Raw genomic sequence first — 25,126 nt, forward strand, 5'->3', positions numbered from 1 at the left:
ATTCATGATCCCCTACCTGTGATGTAGAAAGATAAAGACCCAGTGGTTCTTCCTTTTTCTATTAATGATTCTTGCATTTTCTCAGCTTTGAAAAAAATCCCCCACTTACCCCAGAAAACCCCACCAGCTTATTTTCAGCATCAAAGGAAATAAAGCAGACTAGTGCTTTCAAAGCTAAAATGGTACAAAAAGATAGGGTATTTTTATCTAACAACAATCATAGTAATTATTATTACCTTAGCCAACCGGAACAAGCAAGGACACACTTTCTAAAGCTTTGATCTCATTTCCATTCTCTTCGTTCTCCACTCCCCTGAAGACACTGGAAGATTCTGTCTTCGTCTGACTCTGCAGATCCGGGCAATTTAAATCTTAACACTTGTGTTTGCTGACAGGGCTTCCAAAATCTTGAATCAGATGTAATGCAATGCTAACGCTATTTATTTTTCTTGGTGCGATACGTTTATATTAGCCCGTTAATGGTTTACATTGTGCGGAAGGAGTTGTATCAGCAGGCACTTTCCGTAACATCTGGACAGTTGGAAACATAATACTTAAAGACAACCTGAGTTTAAAACCTTCCTTGGACAGATGGCTAATTTTATTGATCTAATCTTACACTTAGGAATAGATCCCATGATCCTTTGCTCGTAATTCTTAGGGTGAGCAGAGACATAAGTAAATTGGATGACGGCTGTGAATTAGACGCCTATTCTATTGTTTGTGATTTATTTTTTAAATACTTCAGTATAAACAGTCACTGTGTGAATTACTTTAATCTCTACCCTAAGGGTGCTTAATTAATACTTGCAGTAATCCAGGAGACAAAATAGCTCCAGCATAAGAGTTTACATCTATTTTAATCTCTCGGTGGGTGACTGTGCTGTGCCTGTGGCTAAATGCTTCCAGCTTCTTCTACGAGCTAGCCAGGAACCCGCCCCACGGGGCTGGGTAGCTACTGTTTGAAGAACTTTGTAATGAAGTCCACTTTCAAGGTGGCTGGGAAAATACTTTAAGGGATGTTATCAAAAATCCAAGCCAGAGGATTTGTCAATTAGCACAAATCATGGTAGAAGTAACGTTTTCATTGGTGAAATGTGGGATGAGCTGGGAAGGCTATACATTCCCTTCGATTTTACAGGGGCAAAAAATTAGACTGCAACCAGGCCAGCAGGGGCTGCTTTGCAGTTGCAGGTGGGCTAGTACTCCACGCAGGCCTGCATATCCCTCGCCTAACAGACGGTAGGTTCATTTGCTGGTCCTGCCAGCTGGTTTGCTGGGCCTGCCATTGGAATATTGACCCATCTGCCTCAGCAAGGTGCTTGGAACAAACAACTCCAAACCTCAGGGGCTTGATGCAGAACGTGTTCTTCATTTAGCCCGAGTCTGAAGTGAATGTTCCTCGTTGGGCAGCGTGGGCTGGTCTCCTCCGAACGGTGTCTTGAATATCTCCATGTTGTCATGTGCCCATCTTTACAGCGGGCAGCCAAGGTGTCATGGACGGTAAGGAGAAAGAAGGCTTGTTGAGAGGTTTTTGTGTGCCAGGTTGCACATGGTCACGTGGAAGGCTGGGGAATGCATGGAGTTCATCGGTGCACAGAGGAGGAGAAGGGACAGCTGCAGGGGCTTGTCTGTGATGCAGTGCTTTGGAGTTCAGTCTGAAATGCAGGTAGTTACCATCTGGCTTTCCTTGTTGGGGGCTACTATTGTTCAACAAAAGATCCGCAACTAAGCTGTCAAATTGACTTAGGTCTGTTTGCCGTAGGGCCTAAAAATATGTGTATGGCTCCATGGATATAAGCCAGCAGTTCTCAACCTGTGGGTCGTGACCCCTTTGGGGGTCGAACAACCCTTTCACAGGGGTCGCCTAAGACCATTGGAAAATACACATATAATTACATATTATTTTTGTGATTAATCACTATGCTTTAATTATGTTCAATTTCTAACAATGAAATTGGGGGTCACCTCAACATGAGGAACTGTATTAAAGGGTCACGCATTAGGAAGGTTGAGAACCACTGATATAAGCTATTTGTTGCTGCATATTTCATACATTTTACAAAAAAGTAAAATTAGTTCCTTTTAAACAGTAAAATATCCAGCCCAGCCAGTGTGGCTGAGTGGTTGAGTGTTGAATATGAACCAGGAGGTCATGGTTTGATTCCCATTCAGGGCACATGCCCAGGTTCCAGGCACCATCCCCAGTGTGGGGCATGCAGGAGGCAGCTGATCAATGATTCTCTCTCATCATTGATGTTTCTAACCCTCTCTCCCTCTCCCTTCCTCTCTGAAATCTATCTATCTATCATCTATCTATAATATAAGTAAAATATACAGTGGATAGAGTGAATTTCTTTTTTAAAATAATTTATTGATTTTATTTTATTTTTTTTAAGAGAGAGGGAGAGAAATGGAGAGAGAGTGAGTGAAACAGATTGGCTGCCTCCAGCACGCCCCCCTCTGGGGATGGAGCCCGAAACCCAGACAATATGCCCTGACTGGGAATCCATCTGGGGACAATGCCCAACCAACTAAGCACACTGGCCAGGGCAAGTAGAAGAAATTTCTAAGGCACAGCAACAACCAGAACACATTCTCCCCCCACCCCCCCACCCCCAGTTTTTCTAGAAGCTCTTTCTATTTGTGCCCCATAATAAAAAAGAATATTCACGGCAGAATCATTTATTCAGTGAGAGGTGCATTTGAAAATATAAAAATTATTTTTTAGACACCACAGCCTCCTTTGATGGGAGTGAAGATGCTGTGGACTTATCCCAGCGAAAATAAATGGATACCTTTAGCGGAGCCACTGCCCTTTTCCAAGCACTTTCAGAGAATTGATGTCCTGTAACCCTGGCCCCACTAGGAAGTCTGGAGTGGATGATTTAGCAAAGAGGAAACAGGCATAGCCAGGACATGAACCCAGGTCAGCCCATCCCGGCCCTGTGGCTTCCCATCAATCCAGAGGTGCTCCTGCAGCGGATGGGGCGGAGCATGGTCCCTGCCGAGGGCGAGTCTAGCCTTGCAGCCGGAGGGACCCAGCAGGGGCCTTGCCAATGAGACGCACCACCCTTTCCTCACAGAAGCTCCCTGCGTATCATGGGCGCTGTTTAGAATGGACTGGTACTGTTTTCGCGCCGACTCCTGGCAGGTTCGTGCATTTTGCAAAATGCATGTTGACTGAGGGGCTGTTTGCAGTGAGAAACAGCTGTAGTCCCTGAAGGAGAGCTTTGGAGTCCCCCAGGGGTCTTCAATAGAGGACTCAGCCTGAAGCTTTCCATTCGGCCACTGTTTGGCCATCTTCCTTAGTGTGGCACTTCAACGTGGCATCATTCAAGTCTCCGGACTTTCCGTTCGTTTCTTAAACATCTCTGTGAGGGTCTAGGAGTTCCCAGTTGGTGTAAACAAGTAAACCCTTAGGTTGAAAAAGGAAGCATTCTTCTGAGAGTTATTTTAAAGTAATGGATGGATTTTGACGACAACTTTACATGTATCACACAGCCCTTCAGCTTGCAGGAATGGTAACAAGAATCCTATAACCAGGCCTAGGTTTAAATTTGAAATTGATGGCTGTCTGACCTCAGATAGAGTACTTAGCCTCTTCACACATTGGATCTCTCACCTAAATGTAAGGCTCATAATAGCTGCCACAAGGGTTTTACGTAACAATTATAAATGCGATGACGTACTGACGGAAATGCTCCTAGGAAAGTACTGAAACATTTGGTGCACAATGGGCACTTCAGAGCCAGTCCATATGAGGTAGGTCATTACGGTTTATAGAGTCTATGTAATTGGAGAGCTGATAGTTTTTCATATTTGGTACAACCTCAAATATTGACAGCATTGACACAAATGTATAACTGAGCTTATTTAGGCTCCTATGAAAATGGAATTGAAAAGAATTTCATTTCCTTAATTTTACATTATTATAAAAGACTTTTGGTGTCTAGATCAGTCATAAAGTTCATGTCATTGATGAAAGACCTAGAGTCAGTTTAGAGTTTAATAAAAATAGCTAACATTTGCTTTGGACTTTGTACACAACTAAGAAGAAAAACTTAAGATCACATGTTTTTATGTAGCCACTGTAGTAGATAGAGATTTTCATGTATCAGCTGTATGGCTCCTTACCCAAAAAGAGGCTATTAGCAGTTTGAATATCAGTAATTCCCCATAGCTACCTTCCTTACTGTGATATTAAGAGAATGCATGTAAAAGATGCTACTTCTATGATGTCTACTCTCTCCCCATTTTGAGTCAACCATTCTCTGCCAGAATGGTCTTCCCAAATGCAGTTCTCATCACTCTTGTGTTTAATATTCTTTGCTGGCTTTCTGTTGCCTTCCAAACTCTAAAGCTGAGCATCTGAGGTCTGCCATATGGGCCCCAACTTACTTTTCCTGTCTTCTCACTGGATACACACCTGTATCCCATCCAGCCAAGTGAGATCATTTGCTGTTCCATGGACCTCCTCTTCGCCCCAACCGCCTTTCCCCCTACCCCACCAAATGCAATGACCCTTCAAAGCCTGGCACCACTGTCCCCTCCTCTGTGAAACCTTCATGCCCTCTCCCCGCCAGCAGCCATTCCTCCCTTCTCCCGGCTGCCTGTGCTATGCTCTCAGTGTATCTGACCCAGGCCTTCTATTAGATTTGTGACTTTGTCAAGGAAAGTACTATGATGTCTTCACTTATGTGTCCCCTCCATCACCTGGTGGAGTGTCTCCAATGCAGCCGGCCTTTTCCAGCCAGCTATGGAATGGAAAACGATGGCCTCGTTTGGGGGAAATATGTTTGAACATCGTGTGAATGATTTGATCCAGCTCCCAGCTCCCAAATTCATTTCCTTCCTCCGGTACAATTCAGAAAAGGGGTCACTTCCATGTGTGAACATTTTTGCTTAACCTGAGCAGACATTTGAAAACCCGCACTGCAGTGTTATTTAGAGAAGGAAAGGGCCAGGGAGTCTGTCGGCATCAGCATGTAATTTCAGTCCTACCTCTGTGCTGCCAGAGGCTATGGGAATTGTGGGTTTTTAAGGAGCGTCTGATTGAGCCTACACTCTGAAATATGCCATTTTCCATACCCGGAGAGCAGGTAGCGCTTAAAGTAGCATGTGGGGCTGCTTCAGACCTGCTTTTTATCATGTCTTGGAGGTTAAGAAGCAAAGGCAATACCCTTACTACTCATACATCAAAATATGGGAGGAGTGAGGAGGTAAACAGTCCAATGTTCCATTGCTCTCCCTCCCCATCTGTCTTTAGATCCAAAGGAAGGAACCTGAGCCTTGCGTGGGAATGGCGTTGGTGGTGACTGAGAAGGTCGGGCTGCAGGAGGGGATGAAGGCGTCCATCTCTCCTAAGGAGATCTGGCTGTGAGGGCCGGAGGAAACAGTCCTCAGGGCCTTCAGCATTCCTCATCCGTGTTATTGTGCTGACCATGGCTTGCAGACAAAGATCAATTCTGTAATCCCTGGACGGCAAAGCGGCCAAAAGCTAGTATTTGCAAAGGTTTCTGCAGTCTTTGCTTGATAAAATGAATGCCCTTGGGCGGCCCAATTGAAGCAACAAATTGATTGACCCATTCACCAATTACATATATTTAGTTCTTGGCATATACTCAGCTCTAATGCGTGTATATGGGTAAAGTAGAGCTGAAAAGGAGTTGCATTGTAATAGCAAACAAAAAAGCTAAGTAAAGGATATGATGAGGAAGTATTTAGGGGAGAGTGAGTAGCTCTCTGAACTTGACTTTGAAATATATCAGAAGTAAGATTCACTGGTGGGTGGAGAGAGCGATAGAGTGCTGGGTATGTAGGTGGTGAAGCAGGTACAGTAGCGTTGATGGCAGGATCCACGTGGTGAGTTTACACATGTTCACTCCAAAGCCCTTTCACTTTTCTCTGTGTTTGATGATTTTCCCTAAGAAAGTGACGGAGAAGACGAGCTAAGTATTAAGAAAACGAGCGAAATGACTGCAAAGTCTGACCTGTCAAGAGAGGGGTTCCCCCATGGCCTGCTCTGCACCCACACACTGATGGGCCCTGTGTTTCTGTCCTGCTTCTCACTCCACTCTCTGCTCCCCCTGCCCCGCTCCATGCTGTTGGGGCTGGCGGCTGTGCCACTCACACTGCTCTGTCCTGTCGGTTCCACCCAGGGGCGGCATCAGAAGGAGGTCGGAGGAGAGCAATCCGGTGTGTTTCTTCTGGATTCCTCCCTCCTCTGGTACTAAAACCACATCTCTCAGCCCTCCATGGCACCAACTCTGCGGTATTTTCTCTACTTCCCTTTCTGCCCTGGTGGTTGTGGCAGTGTCTCATGGTGCTGGCCTCTGAGTGCATCAATATTCCTGGTTGGTCCTTAAAGCTGCTCACACCTCTGTGACTAGCCTTTTAATTAAACTCTTTTTTAATTAAGTAAGTTCTTCTCTCTGCTGGGACCCTAATTGATACCTTTGGTACCAATGCTTTCTTTTTTTTTTTTTTTTTTTAATTAAATCTTTATTGTTCAGATTATTACATTTGTTCCTCTTTTTTCCCCCCATAACTCCCCTCCTCCCAGTTCCCGCCCCACCATCCGCAATCACTCCCCACCCACTGTCCTCATCCATAGGTGCACGATTTTTGTCCAGTCTCTTCCCGCATCTCCCACACCCCTTTCCCCCCCAAGAATAGTCAGTCCATTCCCTTTCTATGTCCCTGATTCTATTATAATCACCAGTTCATTCTGTTCATCAGATTATTTATTCACTTGATTCTTAGATTCACTTGTTGATAGATGCATATTTGTTGTTCATAATTTGTATCTTTACCTTTTTCTTCCTCTTCCTCTTCTTAAAGGATACCTTTCAGCATTTCATATAATCCTGGTTTGGTGGTGATGAACTCCTTTAGCTTTTCCTTATCTGTGAAGCACTTTATCTGACCTTCAATTCTGAATGATAGCTTTGCTGGATAAAGTAATCTTGGTTGTAGGTTCTTGGTATTCATCACTTTGAATATTTCTTGCCACTCCCTTCTGGCCTGCAAAGTTTCTGTTGAGAAATCAGCTGACAGTCGTATGGGTATTCCCTTGTAGGTAACTGAGTTTCTTTCTCTTGCTGTTTTTAAGATTCTCTCTTTATCTTTTGCTCTTGGCATTTTAATTATGATGTGTCTTGGTGTGGTCCTCTTTGGATTCCTTTTGTTTGGGGTTCTCCGCGCTTCTTGGACCTGTAAGTCCATTTCTTTCACCAGGTGAGGGAAGTTTTCTGTCATTATTTCTTCAAATAGGTTTTTAATATCTTGCTCTCTCTCATCTTCTGGCACCCCTATAATTCTGATGTTGGTACGCCTGAAGCTGTCCCAGAGGCTCCTTACACTATCCTCGCATTTTTGGATTCTTTTTTCATTTTGCTTTTCCGGTTGGGTGTTTTTTGCTTCCTCGCATTTCAAATCATTGACTTGATTCTTGCGCTCCTCTGTTCTGCTGTCGGGAGTCTGTATAATATTCTTTATTTCAGTCAGTGTATGCTTAATTTCTAGTTGATTCCCCAATATAACATCGAGGGTCTCATTAGTTTTCTTGTAGATCTCATTAAGTTTATCGGCGGCTTCTAAACAGTTCTTGAGAGACCTTAAAAGTGTGGTTCTGAACTCTAGATCTTCCATTGACAATTTTGTCCTGTTTCTTTGTCTCCGCATTTTGTTATGCTTCCTTGGTGCACCCCCTAGTGGTCTTTGTGCGCAGTCTTATAGTTAAATCTTGTAGCTAATTCCAGGGAGGGTTTGACCTCCAGGCCAAGTGGCTATGAGAATCAGCTGTGTCAGCAGTGAGAGAACTTCTGTCCTCTAGGGAGGTGCTAATCTAGCCTTTGCCTGAGGCTATCCGGCAAATGCCTCTGTGCAGGGTTTGGGCGGGGCGGGTCGCACAGGATCAATAGGGTGGGCCGAAGAGAGCAGTGATAGCGGCTCTCAGTCCTGTCCCCAGGGGCTCTGCCTCTCTGAGTCCCAGCACCCGCTGCAAAGCTCGGAGAGAAAGCTGCACTCGCTCTGACCGAAGCCAGACAGTCCCGCTTCTCCCGTTTGAGTCTGGGTCCCTAAAGACTGGCCGGGATCTGGAGCTCAGAGTCTGCGACTCCCTCCCGATTGAAAACGCCAACCGCGCCCTCCGCCGCCAGCCCGCTCCACGCACTCCGCACCTCAGAATTTGACTTCAGCACTGCGCCTCCTCTGAGTGTCCGTATGCGTTTCTCTTTCCTCCTAGTTGTAGGACTTCCACTCAGCCAGCGTTCCAGTGGTTTTGGGTGATGTCCGTTCTGCCTTTTAGTTTCACTTTTGAAGTAGTTGTTCAAAGCAGCAAACGCCGGCGTTAACCTATGCCGCCATCTTGGTTCTCCCCAATGCTTTCTAATATATGCAGTATTTCTGCTACTTTCCCCCTTAGGCAAAGCCATAGGGTTTGATTTGTGTTTAGCTTGCACCCAGGACTCTCTGAAGGTCAGGTCTGATTTAGCTTCAGGGTGCCTGCTGTATATTCATGGACCAACTACAAGAGCAATAGAAACCTGGACCGTGTGAGGCTGAGCGTGTCCTCTGGGCCCAAATCTGCAGGCTTCTTGGATAGGAGCCCATTGAAGCTAACCTGCCACGGCTGTGTGGAATCGAGAAATAATTGCAGGCAATAGAAATTCTGGCCCGAATCAGTTTGGCTCAGTGGTTGGAGTGTTGGCCCTCGAACTAAAGGGTCATGGGTTCGATTCAAGTCAAGGGCACATACCTTGGTTGCAGGCTTGATCCCTGGCTCCGGTTGTGAGGGAGGCAGCCTATCGATGTTTTTCCTCACACATTGATGTTTCTCTCTCTCTCTCCCCCTCCCTTCCACTCTTTCTAAAAATCAATGGAAAAATATTCTCTGGTGAGGATTAACAAGAAAACCTCCCCCCAAACAAAAAACGAAAGAAAACAACAACAAAAAGAAATTCTGGGAGCCTAGAGGTTTCTGGAATATATATGTACTGAAGGGAAGATAATTTTTTTTTATCTCTTGAGAACATCAAACTAACCTCTTAAAACTCTAGTGAGTTTGACCTGAAGGGAAAGACCCCAGCAAGCTGGGACTTTCTCCCACTTCCGTTAGGTTTGTTGCTGGTTTTGATGCTCTTGACATCTTTTAGACTCTCTTCTGACTTCTTGGCTATAAATACCTTGTACCTGATATTTTACTCATGAGTTGAGTTGAAAATGCTTATTATGCAAACTTAAAAGAATTAATTAGGCTCTACCCATTAACCAACCATAGGACAACGATTTGAATGAAAATAGTTTGAGATGTAAAACAAAACAACACAAAAACAAAATACAGGGGAGTGGAGAAGTGAGGCAGGGAGTCCATGGTTTTCTCATCAAGTGAGTTACACTGTGGGTAGTTAGAGTTTAAACTCATGGGAGAAACGTGAAGTGATATAGAACTCATGGCTGAGAGTATCCTGCCGGAGGGTGAGGTGGCCCAGGCTTGGGTATTTACATCCGTTCCTTCCGTCCCTGGAAGAAGGCTGCGGCCAGGGTGCTGTCACTTCCCCACGCGTCCAGCCTGCGGGCTGACAGCCAGTGGGCCTCTGTGGCTTCTGAGAAATCTCTTGGGCAAAAAGTTGCCCAGATTGGTAGCTGGAAGTGGACTGACCAGCTCCGAGGTGAGGCCCGAGGGATGATGGCGGCCACTAACAGCTCTCCTGCATCCAAATCGACTCATTTTATTTGGGAACTCAATACTAAATACCATTTACCATTTTGATAGTGTCACTGTAAGAAACATTCAAATCTACAGAGAATTTTGGTGAGCTTATTTGAGCCAAACTGTCAACAATTGCCGGGAAGGAAAATCTCAATGCTTGGAGATGATGCTCCAGAGAATGGCGGTTTTGTACCCTGTTTTACACATTACAATCAAAAGAGGAGCCCTCGGTGGGTTACATGGAATCTATTGGTGATAGGGAGGTGGGAGAAAGCAAAGCAGGGAAACCTTTGGGATGGGATAAAAAGTAAAATGATAGACACATATGTCTTTGACGTAGATGGGTGCAGATAGTTAACAGTCAACAATTAACTCAGTAACAGTGAGGGGATTTGTGGTCTTTGCAGAGTGGTCCCTGTGCTTTGAGGGATCCAGAAAAAGGAAAATTATTTTGACATTCCAAAAATATGTTATCATATGTTAGCGTAGTTGTAAAAAGACAATAGACAGGCTCAATTAGGTTAAAGATTGACTTTTGTCAGGGAAGATGCCGGCCTGGGACATGACTACCCACCATAAACTGCTTTTAGTGAAAAAATTTTAATATCAGACCATCCTTTGTGTTTACTTTAGGTCTCTGAGTTTGTAAGGTCACCACACAGGCCTCCCCTGAGTTTGTCAGGGTTAATATGTGGCCCCTTTTCATCCACAATAGACAACCCCTTCCCCCCAAAGGGTTTGTATATGTTATGGGAAGAAGGCAAAAGATGTTTGGATAGTCCAAACCCTGAATTCCAGTTCACAGTCCCAACCTAAATCAAGATTTTTAGTGGGGGTGGGGTGGGTGTGGGTGGGGTGTGTGTGTCGGGGGTGGGGAGGCTGTCTACATTGCAGTTCAAAATATAGGCTATTGATGGAACCATTTATCCAGTTAGAGGTATATAGGAAGGGTTATTGCTTGCGTTTTACATCTAAGAACCACCATCAACAACAAACAAAAAATCCCACCAACTTGACTCATTCGTGCTCATTGAGAAGGCCATTGGAAATTCCAGGCTTCATTGCTTACGGCTATGCTCTGTTATTTAGAATTTGCTTTGAAATGGTTGATTGTTATACTGAGGATGAGTCCGCATTTCCCTTTAAAGGCAAGAATCATGCATGTACAGCACAATAGCATAGCTAACATTCATATCATATGTGCTACATGGCAGTGACAGCACAGACTCCCAAGGCTGGCATCATGGAGTCCTAGAATCGTAGCACCGGAAGGGACCTTAGGGATAGCTGTCTAACCCTGTGTGGCCTAGTGAAGGTAAGTCACTTGCCTAAGGTCGTGCATCTAGTGAGTGGCAGATTCAGCACGAAGACCCAACCAGTCTTCTGACCCCTGGCCTAGTGCTCTGTCCAGTAGACTTACCACCTCTATGACCATGGTGTAGGCCGAGACTTCTGTTTTCATTGACCATCCGTTTTTCCTTTGCGTTTGGTCTTGCTTGTATGTTTAGAGGTAATGAACCCCCAGCCAATTGCCTAAGGCGGTGCTGTGCCTGGAGAAACAAATGACCTGGGAAAGGTGGCCCGGGCTGCCTCCTCGCACCTTGATTAGCTCCAGCCTGCAGGGTCTGTGAGAAGCCCCGTCTCCCCAGCCCGAGACCTGCGGGTGACAGACAGGCTCTCCAGGCTGAGAAGAGTACATTGTTCGGATCAGAATGCCCATCTGGAGCATCTCCACAGCATGCTCTTAAGCGCATCCTCCCAGGAGGCACTCCTGAAGGGGAAGTTGAGGGGAAATTGTGTCATAAGACAGTATCAGTGGCTTAGTTAATCACCTGGCTTGCCTCTCATTGTTAGGCATAACCTTGAGGGATTAATTTACTATGGCGACGTTCCCGAACATTTTAAAAAAGCACAGGTACAGTCAGACCTCATAAAACACTGCCTTTGAAGAATTGATCCTTTAGAGCCAAGGTTAGTGAACTTTTTCTGTTAAGGGCCAGATAGCAAATATTTTACTTATTTGTATTTTTATTTATTGGGTCTGTATTGCAGCTACTCAGCCCTACAAAAGTAGTCATAGGCAATGTGGAAATAAATGTGCGTCACTGTGTTTCAATAAAACTTTATTTACAAAACAGGCTGACGGTCAAAGATTGCTGGAACCCAGTATTTAAATATATATACATTTTCTTTTAGTTAAGAGATAGCAGTGCAAGATTTATTTGACAATGTTTGGATGTAGGGGCAAAGCTCTCTTCCTTTTTAATATGGGCCCACTGATTGGAATTCTTGGTCATCCTTCAAGCATAAACTCAAGCAACAGGGCATTATGTGAGTACAGGAAGCAGCTAGATTTTCCAGTCTTTCAGAGTTGCAGTAATTGTTGGTTAGGGATTCCTTTATTGAGTTATTGCAAAGCAGTAAACCTAGCTTTTACAGAAACAACTTTTCTTACTCTATTTGTGTTTTATTTATTTGTAAAATGAAAGGTCATGTGGTTACAATAGCATCATGGAACAATACAACTGACTCTTGGTAAGCACAGCACTCAGCTGGGGGTGTGGGGTAGTGGTGCCCAAGGACCACCCAGAGTGGATCTCTGCCAGCCGCTAGCCTTCCCAGGGCCCTGGCCGCCTTCAGCATCCATACGCTATACAGAGGGAGCGAGGCTGGTGAGTAGTTCAGGACATAAAAAAGTCAACTTTCTTTTGCTCAGAGTACTTTGAAAAGTTTGGTTTTGATTCATTAAATAGGTCTTGCCCTCTTGCTCACACTCATATTTTGCACAGGTAATTTCTTCACAGTACACAAGCTCCTCCCAAACTTTGGTGAAATTGTCAACTAATGTTTGCCTTGGTGGTGTTCAAAACAATGAAACTCTTTTCACTGAGTAACCTTCGATTGTCCATAAAAGCTGTATCTTCTGAAATGACACATGTAAGTAAAAAACAGTGATTAATCATTTCAGAATTTTTAAAACTTAAACATTCAGACAGCTTTACATGCCAAATATTATTTCAAGTTGCTTAGAAATGATACACTTCTATTTCTCTTCACGTCCACTTGCGGTGCATCTTACCCCATCACCATGGTGTAGATAAAGACACTGAGGCAGAAAGAAGTTAAGTGGCTGTGCTGGGATTTGAACCAGGGGCTGGAGCTTTTCTTCTTGACCCTGTCTTTCTGCCTTTCTGGGCTGAGGTTGCCCACCACGAGTGGGTTAGAGACTTGACCCAAGTGAGCCCTCTGACACTGAAATCTTTTCCATCGTCTAGTTCACTCCAATAAGCACAAGCGATAGGTTCTCAGCACAGTGATCATGAGATAGCCTGGGGATGTAAGGTGAGCACAACTCCTCAAATCACCCGGCTCCTCCAGGAAGACACCTTGGTGGCCATGGTAGACATCCAGCCAGAGTGAGGTCCTGCCAGGGCATGAGAAGCCCTCAGTAAGAGCTGGCCACGCCTCTTTAATCCTCAGCCCTGTACCGGAAGCTCCAGCAGATTTATCGATATGGACATAGCATTGCCATTAGGAAGCCAGATCGCTGGGCTGACCACCCGAGGGCAGGATCTTGTGCCCCAGCACCATTTCCTGTACTTTATACAGATTATAAAACGGTGAGCAGACATCACTCCCGAATAGTGAATCTGTGCCTATGAAATGATAATCAGTGTGTGAACACGCCCAAACAGTCAAGTCTGATCTAAACAGACCAAGGAGGGGTTGCACACCATTTCAAGAGCCTACTGAAGATCTTGAAAAGTCAGGACCCTGCTGATGTGTTGAGCTGCCTTCAGACAAGAGATAGCTCGGAGGGCAGTGATAGAAATATAGGAGATTGACAGGTCATGAGGACAATAGCTCCTATTTGCGTGGTGCATCAGAGTTTGCAGAACTCTTATCTTTATCATTAGAGCTGCTACTGGTGATAGACTTGGGAGTCAGATAGCTGTTTTGCAGTCCTGCCTCCTGGATTTGTGACCTTGGCCACGTTCCTTCATCTTTCTGACCCTCAATTTTTCATCATGTGTAAAATTGGGATAAATCGTTTCCCTTTTGGAGTTTTATGAGTTAAGTCCTTCATTGCTCACGATGTGCCTGGCACAGAGCCCAGTCTGCAGTAGGTTCCATGAAGATCTTTGCACGTGCAAGCAGGCTCACTCACAGGATTGGCAAAACCAGACCCCGGGCCTCCTGACTCTTGCAGGAGTAGTCTCTGCACTTTATCATTGTCCAGAGGCGGGCACACTTCTGTTTAATGGCCTGTCAGGCAAAGGCACCGTCCAATCAGAATGGACAACCAACCCATCAGAAATAAATGGATCCGTGGTCTGAGCTGAGACACGGAAGTGAATATCACTCATGCCCTGAGTGGGAGCAGTGACAAATGAATGTGCTTTTGCTAATCACTTATTTATGATTACAGATTCATTTATTCCTTCAGCACTTGTTTAGTTAGCAAGTACCATATGCCAGGTATTGCACCAACTGCTGGGAATAAAGTGAATAAGAAATGTAATAATTTCTCTAAAACTCATTAACGCTTTGAAAAATTCCAAAGACATAATGATTCCTGTTGAAAACAGAAATTACTTAGTTTCTAATTGAACTATATTAGATTTAAATCATCTGATTACAGATTACAGCACTAATTATAATGCTGAAAGGTACACTATGAACTGTTTTTTTGGTATAGTTTTTTAAGACAGGTCTTTATTAATGTATTTTTATATAACTGAAAATTCAGTGCTCAGGTTAGATGGTCTGCAGATTTTCACAGTAACTGTTAAAAAGGGCCTACGTATATATGAGACTGTTTTATTGTATCACCCAATTTTCTTGACATCCAGCACTTTTAATATGATCAGTAAAATAGCTGTAACTTCTGGGGTTGTGAAAAAAATGTGGTCATTTTTAAAACTGGAAACTGGAATAAAAGATATTGCTGGGGAAGGAAGGAACTTCACTTTGATATTATCTATTATGCACATTATTATTCTCAGCTTCTGGTCAAATAGAAGGCCCTCATTTCACAATTGTACTTCACCAAGAAAAATTAAATAATTTCATAAAACTTTACCAAAGGGTCCATATTTAAGGTATGAGAGTGGGGTTTTGAGTTTCTGAGACTTTGATCCACAAGTTGAGAAAATATAGGGCATCTATTAGTTCTTGAAGTAAAGTGATTTTTTTTCCAGTTACATAATGAAGCTTAGGATGACCTAAATGCTAATATTTCTTCTGGTAAGGCACTCTCAGATTATAAGAAGGAGAAAGATGACAGTTATTCACTTTATTTTCCTTACAAGTTACGTAATTCACTTTTCTAGACAGTATGTAACCACATTGTTGAGTGACCCCTCCTCTGGTTGTGTAGACGAGAGGCGTTACTTCTTCAGTGCTGGGGCAATTGTGAGTGGTAGGAAGGTCGCTGGATTAGAAGGCAGAACCGAGTGCGAGCCATCCCTCCATATGTCCTACAGTTGGATCCATAACAATGGATGGTGGTCAGGGATTGTGATCCCTATGCGGGCAGAGGGATAGGAGGGCTTGTTTCGGTGGTGTGGGGTAGAACCTCTTCAAACTCATGTCTCAAAACAAACCAGCCTTTCTGAGACCCACTCTTCTTCTCAGTTGCCTTTCTCTTCTACCATCTCCCTTCCAGTTTTCAAGCTCGAATCTCTGGAGTCATGTTTGATTCCTTTTTTCTTCTCTTTTATTTGCTGATTCTTCTTCCCTGGCATTCACTCTTTCTCACTTTCACGTTCCATTTTCTAGGTCTTATTTCCAACTCTTTTTACTAGAGGCCTGCACTAGACTCCTAACCTGCCTTCAGTCTCTCTGCCTGTTTCCACCTGTATTAGTCAGGGTAGGCCAGGTTATGCTGCAGTAAGAAACAATTAGAATCTCAGTGGCTTAAGATGAAATTTACTTGTAGTTTATAATCATCATAGATTACAGGAGGCTGATAGCCGCAGCATCTTCACTCGGTGACCTACGCTCTACGATTTAGAATTTCGACGGTTCCTGATGGCAAGGGCTAGAGGGCCTGGAGGATCTGACATTGACAAATAATATTCTGTACCAGAAATGACACATTGATTTTCACTCATAGTCATTTGCCAGAACTAGTCACATGGCAGAAATGAGAAATTCTCTTGTGCGCTTGGAATAAGAGGAGAAATGGATATTGGGGAGATTAGAGGGCTTTACTATTTTATCTGACAATGAAGGTCATGATTCTACCAAGAAAATCAGAATTCTCCAAGGAAGGCCATTGGTAGTCTCTTCAAAGCACTCCTTTATTTAAAACCTTTCCATAGTACCCCACTCATAGTATCACATACCCTAGATTTCAAAGGTCTCTCACATTTATTGAATAGCCAATATTTATCAAACACTTACTATGCCAGATACCCTGCTAGGTCCTTTATATTCATTATCTTTCCTATATCTTACAACAATTATTCAAGGTAGGCATTATTATCTCCATGTGACAGATGAAGAAACTGGGGATTAAAGAATGTCCTACTTTGGGTTCCTCCAAAATCAGACCCTGTAGCAAGGACTCGGGTGCCAGGAAGAGCAGTGAGGAAAGGGGGTTGTGATAACAGTGAGAGAGGAATGTGAACAATGTGATAATGAGTGGGCTACCATTGTGGGCAGCGAGGGCTCTCATTCCGGCTGCAGACCATCTGAGAGATTGGATACAGCAGAGCTCTATACTTCAGGCCAAGGGACTGGGCTAGTTTTCTACCAGCTTCTGAATGCTTGATTGAGGGTTGCTCTTAAGACGTTAACTACCAACTGTTTTGCCCTGCCCTGCCAACAAGCCAGGCACACACTGTCAACCATAGAAGCCCCTTCGGCAAAGGGGTATAAGCCGTCAGTTTTCTAGAACAGTGCCGATCACCTGATGGGCTGTGAGCATTGGCAGTGTCTGCTACACAGAGGTGAAGTTACTTGCCCAAGGATACAGTGAATAAGATTTAAACCCAAACACTTTTAATTCCCAAACCCACTGTCTGTCCACACCGAAAGCTTACTGCTTACTAACAATGAACACACATCTGTGCTCCAGCCAGAATGCATCTCTGACCCCTCTCCGATCCATCCTTTCCTCTTCTCCTCCATCCCTTTGTGCATGCCATTCCTTCTGCCGGGAGTTTTCTTTGCTCGGTGCCTCTTATTTAACTTCTATCCAGGTTCTGTGCTCAGTTCAAATACCGCCTTCTCCATGAAGCCTTCTTTGATTATCAGAAACGCTGCCTCTTGCGACTAGACCCCACAGTGGTCAGCTACGTCGCTGTCTGGGCCCGCATGGCAAGGATGCGTGTTTGGGACTTTCTCCAGGTTAGACTGTAGGTTGCTGGAGGGCATGGGCCATTTTTTATTCAGTTTCTTCTAATGGTGGTGAAATAGACAAACATAACCGTGTAGGTGCACACATATCCATATGCATGTTTATGACACTTTCAGGCCTCGCTGGCTGACCTTGCCAAGGGCCACACTGAAGTCTGGATTTCAGGAAGAGGTGTTTTTTTCTGTTTTTATGCTGCTGTCTCCCCTTCAGCTTCTCTGCTTCCCCAACTTCTGGCATCTGTGTTGCCACTTGTACCTTCCATCCTTGAGGAGGGACAGGAGACGGGACTGACTGATGAAGGCAGGGGGCTTTCCTGCCGTGCGCAGTGGTCCCCTCCACGTGTCTGGTCTGGGAGATGTGTACCTGCCACTGTTCCCACTAGAAATGCAAGTGGAATCATGATGGTTTGCCCCATTCGGATGACATGACCAGAAGAACGCAATTAACCTTAAGGTGACACCCCAAACCATGTGCCAAGGATTGCTAAAGACCAGGAGGTGACAGGAACCTTTGATTTGTTTGTTTCCCAACAAAGTACTTCTGCCTGAGTTGCCTCCCAGTAGCTGGGAAAAGCGGCGTGGACTGAAGATGAAATTCTATGTGGCACTGCCTCGCTTTCAAATGGACAGTCATGTTCCTGAAGAATGGCTATCAGTGCACGCCGCGTCCATCCTAAGAAAACAGCAGAATGGGGGCGTTGCTTTTCGCACCCCATGAGGTTACCTAACAGGGTCCCCTGAACCCCTCCTTTAGGAATGCCGCTCAGTGTGAAAATGCTGAAGAGTGGCCACAGGTGTTCATTCATCCTAAGCAGACAGGTGACCCTTCTGGTCTGTTTCTCCCCATGAGTGTAGAAACAGGTTATATTATTAGTCAAATCCTTTCTGGAAAAAAAAAAACAAAACACCCAGACAAAACAAAACACAAAAAACAAAAACCCTATCAAATTACTTGCCTTAACAATATCCTGCACAGCAAATTCTTACGTCAGTGACGTAGTGGATGGGGAAGAAAGCATATCTTTTATCTGTTTTAAGTGAGTTGTCTTTCAATTTCATTGACTGCCCCTTAGTTCTTATATGACTAAGAGTTTATTTGAAGAATGGCAGCCATGGATGGACCTGGAGAGCATTATTATGCTAGTGAAACAAGCCGGTCAGAGAAAGACAAGTAGCATATGATCTCACTGAGATGTGGAATCTAATGAACAAAATAAACTTGACAAAATAGAAACAGACTCATGGATACAGAGAACAGACTGGCAGCTGTCAGACAGGAAGGAGGTTGGGGTGTGTGTAAAAAAGGTGAAGGATTTAAGCAAAGAACACTCATAGACACAGACAATGTCTATGTCTAAAATATGGTGATTACCAGTGGAAAAGGGGGTGGGGAGAGGTTGAAGAGGGTAAAGGGGGATAAATGGTGACGGAAGGAGACTTGACGTAGGGTGGTGAACACCATACAGTGTGCAGATGATGTACTATAGACTTGTACCCCTGACACCTATATAATTTATTAACCAGTGTCCCCCCCAATAAATGCATTAGCAATTCGCTTCTGATCCCTGGAAGAGATTTGTTCAGTTCTGATAAATTTATCTTAAAGAGGAGTTAAATCTTTTCTAAGTGTGGGTTTGTTGAGATCAGTTCTAAAATTATAAAACTTTGCTCTAAGAAACAAGTTTATCTTCTCTTTAAAAAAAAGAAAGAATAGCTTTGTGGTATTTCATGTTTGTCTCCAGTCTCTAAATAGAGAGTCTACAAGGTAAACAGTGACAAAATCAGCTGCCTGGTTGTGAGTCTCTTGCAAGTACAGGCAACCTAAAAGTTTGCTTTTGTCTTCCAGCTTCTGAAATCCATTCCATTTATCCATCACTCATGTGCCCCCATTTGCTATTCGTCACTAACCCAGTCAATGAATTCATAATTATCCTGAATAAAAACCACATAAAGATCCCAGATGTACTAAGAGGATAGTACACACATGTACACATGTAAGTATACTTTGCAAAGATACATGCGATACATGTTGTATTATGTGAGTTTTGTATATACATGTGGAAGGGATTGGCCCGGACTGGGCGGGTGGGCAGTGATTAATCAAGGAGAACTTTCTGGAGGAGTCAAATTCTGTGTCATTGTTAGGAGGAAAGATCATAATGCTATATAGTAAGTCATATAAACATTTATTATTCTTATACCTGGTGAGACAGTGATATTGCTATGGAGAACCATTAACAATTTTTTTTAAAAAAAAAAAATCAGTTCCTGCTCTCTATGCCCCTCCCTGTGGAACATGCAGCCGAGTTGCTCTCCTGCAAAGCGGCTCCGTTGTAAATCTGCTTTGCTGTTTTCTGTTTGTTTTTTGGTTGCTGCTTTTACTTTCGCCTTGAGCCTCCGATCACACATGTTTTTCATTTCCACTCAGAGGAGTTTGGACTGTTATTGACTGAGAACTTCTAGTCTAATAAGGCCTTTTATTTTTAACCTTTTAATTGGCCCCAGGTTTCAAACTCTGAAGGCCTTTGGCTTTCCAATCTGGCCTGTAGGCCACTGTCCTCATGTGTGCTGTGGTGGGAAGAACAGGGGCTTTGAATATGAAGACCTTGGTGTGAGTCAGCTGCGTGACCCTAAGCAAGACCTTCAACCTCTCTGAACTTCTGTTTCCTTGCTTGCAAAATAAATAAGGATAGCAATGCTTACTTCCCACAGAATTACAGTAAGGATTAAATTCAGTCATATGCATTTATGTATTGTAATTGTGTTGTTTTTTTGGTGATCAACGTTATAATTATACTGACGCTGTATGGAGACTTGGCTGCCAAGAATTTCTCCTTTAAGGTCTTCCTCAATTCCTGAAACACTTCCATTGGGAACCGTTAGCCACACAGAAAACATATTTGTCCTTAGCAGTGGCTCTTTACCACTCCCCCCAGGTGAATTCATATGCAGCTCCTCAAAATAGAAACGGTAGCGTTGTAGGCTTTACAGGGTTATTTCCTAAGGTCAGTGCCATATGTCAACATTGCACAAGGAGGGAACATTATTGTTGAAGACTTTATTATTGTTATTACTAGAGGCCCGGTGAACGAATTCGTGCACAGGTGGGGTCCCTTGGCCTGGCCAGCCATCAGGGCTGATGGAGGAGCGGGGCAGGCCAGCCGGGGGAGGGACCATGGGAGGTTGGCCGACTGCAGGAGGTTGGCTGGCACAGGAGGTTGGCTGTGAGAGTGCACTGACCACCAGGGGTCAGCTCCTGCATTGAGCGTCTGCCCCCTGGTGGTCAGTGCATGTCACAGCAACTGGTCGACCAGTTGTTTGGTTGCTTAGGCTTTTATATATATACTAGGGGCCTGGTGCATGAAATTCGTGCACTGGGTGTGTGTGGGGGGGTGCCCGTCAGCCCAGCCTGTCCCCTCTCACATACTGGGAGCCCTCAGGCGTTGACCCCCATCACCCTCCAATCGCAGGATCGGCCCCTTGCCCAGGCCTGACGCCTCCGCCAGAGGTGTCAGGCTTGGACAGGGGACCCCCATCTCCTCCCGATCACTGGCTCTGGCCCCCGCCCAGGCCTGAGGCATCTGGCCCAGGAATCATGCCTGGGCAGGGGACCCCCATCTCCCTCTGATCGCTTGCTCCACCCCCCGCTCAAGCCTGACGCCGCTGACCCAGGCTTCAGGCCTGGGCAAGGGGACCATCATATCCCCCCAATCCCCGGCTCCGCCCCCCACCCAGGCCTGATGCCTCGGCCAGAGGAGTTGACCCTCATCACCCTCCGATCACCAATCACCGGATCGGCCGCTTGACCAGGCCTGAGGCCTCCGGCAGAGGTGTCAGGCCTGGGCAGGGGACCCCCAGCTCCCCGCGGTTGCAGGCTCCGCCCCTGCCCAGGCCTAACGCCTCTGGCCTAGGCGTCTGGCCCGGGCAGCGGGGACCCGCAGCGGCAGCAGCCCAGCGATTGTGGGCTTCGCTTTAGGCCCAGGCAAGGGACCCCTAGCTCCTGGGACTGCCAGCTTCGACCATGCCCAGCTCCCATCGCTGGCTCCACCCCTACTTCCTGCTATCACTGGCCAGGGCGGAAAAGGCGCCTGATTCTCCGATCATGGCTGGGGGGCAGGGCAAAGGTGGCCCCAGGGCTGCCTTTGCCCTGCCCCCCAGCTCTTAGCTCCCCCCTGGGTTTCCGATCACTGTCAGTGGCAGGGGGCTTCTTCCTGCTTTCCCTTTCGCCTCCCTGCATTGTGCCTACATATGCAAATTAGCCGCCATCTTGTTGGCAGTTAACTGCCAATCTTAGTTGGCAGTTAATTTGCATATAGCCCTGATTAGCCAATGAAAAGGGTAGCGTCGTACGCCAATTACCATTTTTCTCTTTTATTAGTGTAGACTAGAGGCCCGGTGCACAAAAATTTGTGCACTCGGGGGGGAGTGGGGGGGTCCCTCAGCCCGGCCTGTGCCCTCTCGCAGTCTAGGACCCCTCGGGAGATAACAACCTGCTGGCTTAGGCCTGCTCCCGTGTGGCAGAGGGCAGGCCCAATCCCTAGGTGCAGCCCCTGGTCGGGCTCAGAGCAGGGCCGATTGGGGGGCTGAGGCACCGCCCCCTGTCACACTCAAGGCAGGGTCGATGGGGAGGTTGTGGTGCCACCCCCGTCATGCACAGAGCAGGGCCAATCAGGGGGTTGGGGCGCTGCCCCCTGTCACTCACAGAGCAGGGCCCATCAGGGGGGTTGGGGCTCCATACCCTGTCACGCACAGAGCAGGGCCAATCAGGGGGTTGGGGAGCTCCCCCCTGTCACTCACAGAGTAGGGCCGATAGGGGAGTTGGGGCACCGCCCCCTGTCACACACAGAGCAGAGCGGATCGGGGGTTGGGGCGCCACATCCTGTCACACTCAGGGCAGGGCCGATGAGGAGGTTATGGCTCTACCCCGTCACACACAGAGCAGGGCCCGTGGGGGGAGGGGGGTTCGGGCGCTGCCCTCTATCACCCACAGAGCAGGGCCGATCAGGGGGTTGGGGCGCCACACCCTGTCACACACAGAGCCACAGGGTGATCAGGGGGTTGGGGAGATCCCCCCTATCAGGCACAGAGCAGGGTTGATCTGGGAGTTGGGGCACCTTCCCTGTCACAAACAGAGCAGGGCGGATAGGGAGGTTGTGGCCCCACCCCCTGTCACACACAGAGCCGCAGGGTGATCAGGGGGTTTGGGCGCTGCCCCCTGTCATTCTGATCCCGGTGCGGGGAGGCCTCTTGGCTCTGCTGATCCCGGTGCTGGGAGGCATATTACCCTTTTACTATATAGGATAGAGGCCTGGTGCACGGGTGGGGGCAGGCTGGTTTGCCTTGAAGGGTGTTCTGGATCAGGGTGAGGGTCCCGCTTGGGTGCCTGGCCAGCCTGGGTGAGGGGCTGATGGCTGTTTGCAGCTGGTCACATCCCCTTCAGGGTGGGGGCCCCACTGGGGTGCCTGGCCAGTCTGGGTGAGGGGCTGAGGGCTGTTTTTAGGCTGGCGGGTGACTGAGGCTCCCAACTGCTCCTTTTTTTCTTTTCTTTTTTTTATTCTGGGCCAGCTTTAGCTCTGAGGTCTCCACTGCTGAAAGCAGGTATCTGGTTTGTTTGGGTTCTATAATCGAAACACTGTTTCAACTCCAGCTCTGAGATCCCGGCGGGCTGAAAGCAGGTTTCTGGGGTTTTGTTTAGCTTCTATATTTGTAACAATGTTTCAAACTGCAAGCTCAGAGGCCGGCAGCGGCAGGTGGGGAAAGTTGGAGTCCTCCGTCACTGAAGTAAGCAAGCCTCATGTTCGCTTCAAGCTGCCTGGCTGCCGGCCGCCATCTTGGCTGGCAGTTAGTTTGCATATCCTGCTGATTAGCCAATGGGAAGGGTAGCAGAGGTACGGCTAATTACCATGTTTCTCTTTTATTAGATAGGATATATTAGGCATAGAGCATAGTGTAAATAGTGTGTATGCTTTGATGTCTACACATGTGACTCATCAGGGAGCTATTTGTAGGAAAAGGATTTCTGTTTAAATACTGAAATCACACTCTGTGGGGTTGACAGTCACCCTGGGCATTGAGAGCTATTAGGAAGAAGTAGATTCAACACTCCCACATCACACTCACTCTAGGTGCTCAATCATTAAGCACCCTTTATGTTGACGTTTCTTTCTCTTTTCCTTCTTACTCTTGTTGGCAAACCACTGTCACACTCAGTGGCTTGTAAGAGCTCTCATTTATTCTCACTCATGTTTCTGCCAGTTGGCTGGGTCAGATTATCCAGGATGGACTCAGCTGGGCAGTGCTGTTCAAGGTGCAGGTTCTTCTGGGCTTGACTCTTTGTTATGGGTCAAGTTCAGGTCTGCTCCATATATGTCTTTCCTGGGACCCAGGCTGCAGGGGCTGTCATGGAAATGACACAGGAGACAAGGCCAGGTGCACAAGAACATGTTACGCTCCTTATTGTTTCATCTCTGCTAACAGCTAACATCTCATTGGTCAATGCCAGTATTATTGCTAAGCTTAAAGACGAGATGAGGAAGGATAGCTATATCTATATCTACATTGACACCTACATCTACCTCTACATCTTTATCTTTATCGTCATCTTTTTTTTTTTAATCCTCACTCAAGGATATTTTTTCCATTGATTTTTAGAGAGTGGAAGGGAGGGGGAGAGAGAGAGAAACATTGATGTGAGGAGAGAGAACTATTGGTTGGTTGCCTCCCGCATGAGCCCAGACAAGGGCCAGGTACATGTCCTTGACCAGGAATCAAACCCATGACCCTACTGTCCAAAGGCTGATGCTCTAACCACTGAGCAAAATCATCCAGGGCATATCTTTATCTTTTATCTTTGTCTTTATCTTTTTTTGTCTTTATCATCTATCATCTCTTTCCCTGCTCACCATGAAACCAAATCATATGGCCAAGCCCAATGTCAAAGGGGCTGAGAAGCATACTCCTTCCATATGGGGTGGGGAGGTTAAGTATTTTTGTTCAATGATCTAATCGACCCCTAATACATAAATTGAGTTCCTATGAGTGAAATACCTATGTGTGGCGCAACTCCCCCCCATAAGCATAGACGCAGTGCCCCTCGCCACAGGCCACCCGGAAGTGACACAGAGAGGACGATGGTCACAGGATGATGCTTCCATCCAGAATCGTTCCCACTATTAAAAAAGATGAGAGGCTGTAGGTGATACCGGCTTGCCTTGTATCTAGCTATAATCAGACCATTGCTCTCCCTTTCCAGAAAGTATATCTATCATGGTTTGTTTTAAAAAACAAACAGGTCTTCAGCTCGGAACTTCAGGGATGCTTAGTAATGAGTTGCTGTGATAAAGCGCACGCTGGTGGCAGCATGCCGTGACCGAGAACCACAGCTGATTCCAGGAACCACTGACCAGTGTGTCTGCTCAGCTGACTACAAAGTGAAGTTCATGGAGCATTGTAGTGACCTGGGTGTTTTGGTTTTTTTATTGACATTTCATCAGTTTGGGCTCAGAAAGGAAAGAATGTTTGTAGCAGTAATCAAGACAGAGAGAGGCTCATGTCAGATCTTTGAATAAATGGGTGTTTTAATACAATACATTGAAAATGTTAAAGTCTGACTGATGAAAGAGGTGAAGATGGAAAACTGCCTAAAGGAGGCTGCCCAAATAAGCTATCTCTTCTCTTTTTCTAGGTGAATGTTAGAAGAGCCCCAGTTTTTCACCAAATGGAAAAGTTTAGAAAATAATCAATTACAAATAGAAATTCTGCTAATTTTTTTTTTTAATTTAGGCTGGAACTGAGAGGGGAATCCTTTGAACTTTACAACTGAGATGTACCTTCATCCAGACCCCAAACAATAAGTAAGATTATGGCGATGGTTATCAGGCAAGTAGGAAAGCCACCTTCCCTGTTTCTAAGAGAAAAATGCTCAGGGAAAGCGGTATCTATTCCACTGCTAAGCAAACTGCCCTTTTCTACTGATGGTGTGTTAAAAGGCCATGACTCTATATTATCTACTTTGCAAAGGCAAGTATCCCAGGGCAGGTAGTACAA

The sequence above is a fragment of the Myotis nattereri genome, assembly GCF_964212035.1.
Source record: "Myotis nattereri genome assembly, chromosome: 4".
Taxonomy (NCBI): Eukaryota; Metazoa; Chordata; class Mammalia; order Chiroptera; family Vespertilionidae; genus Myotis; species Myotis nattereri.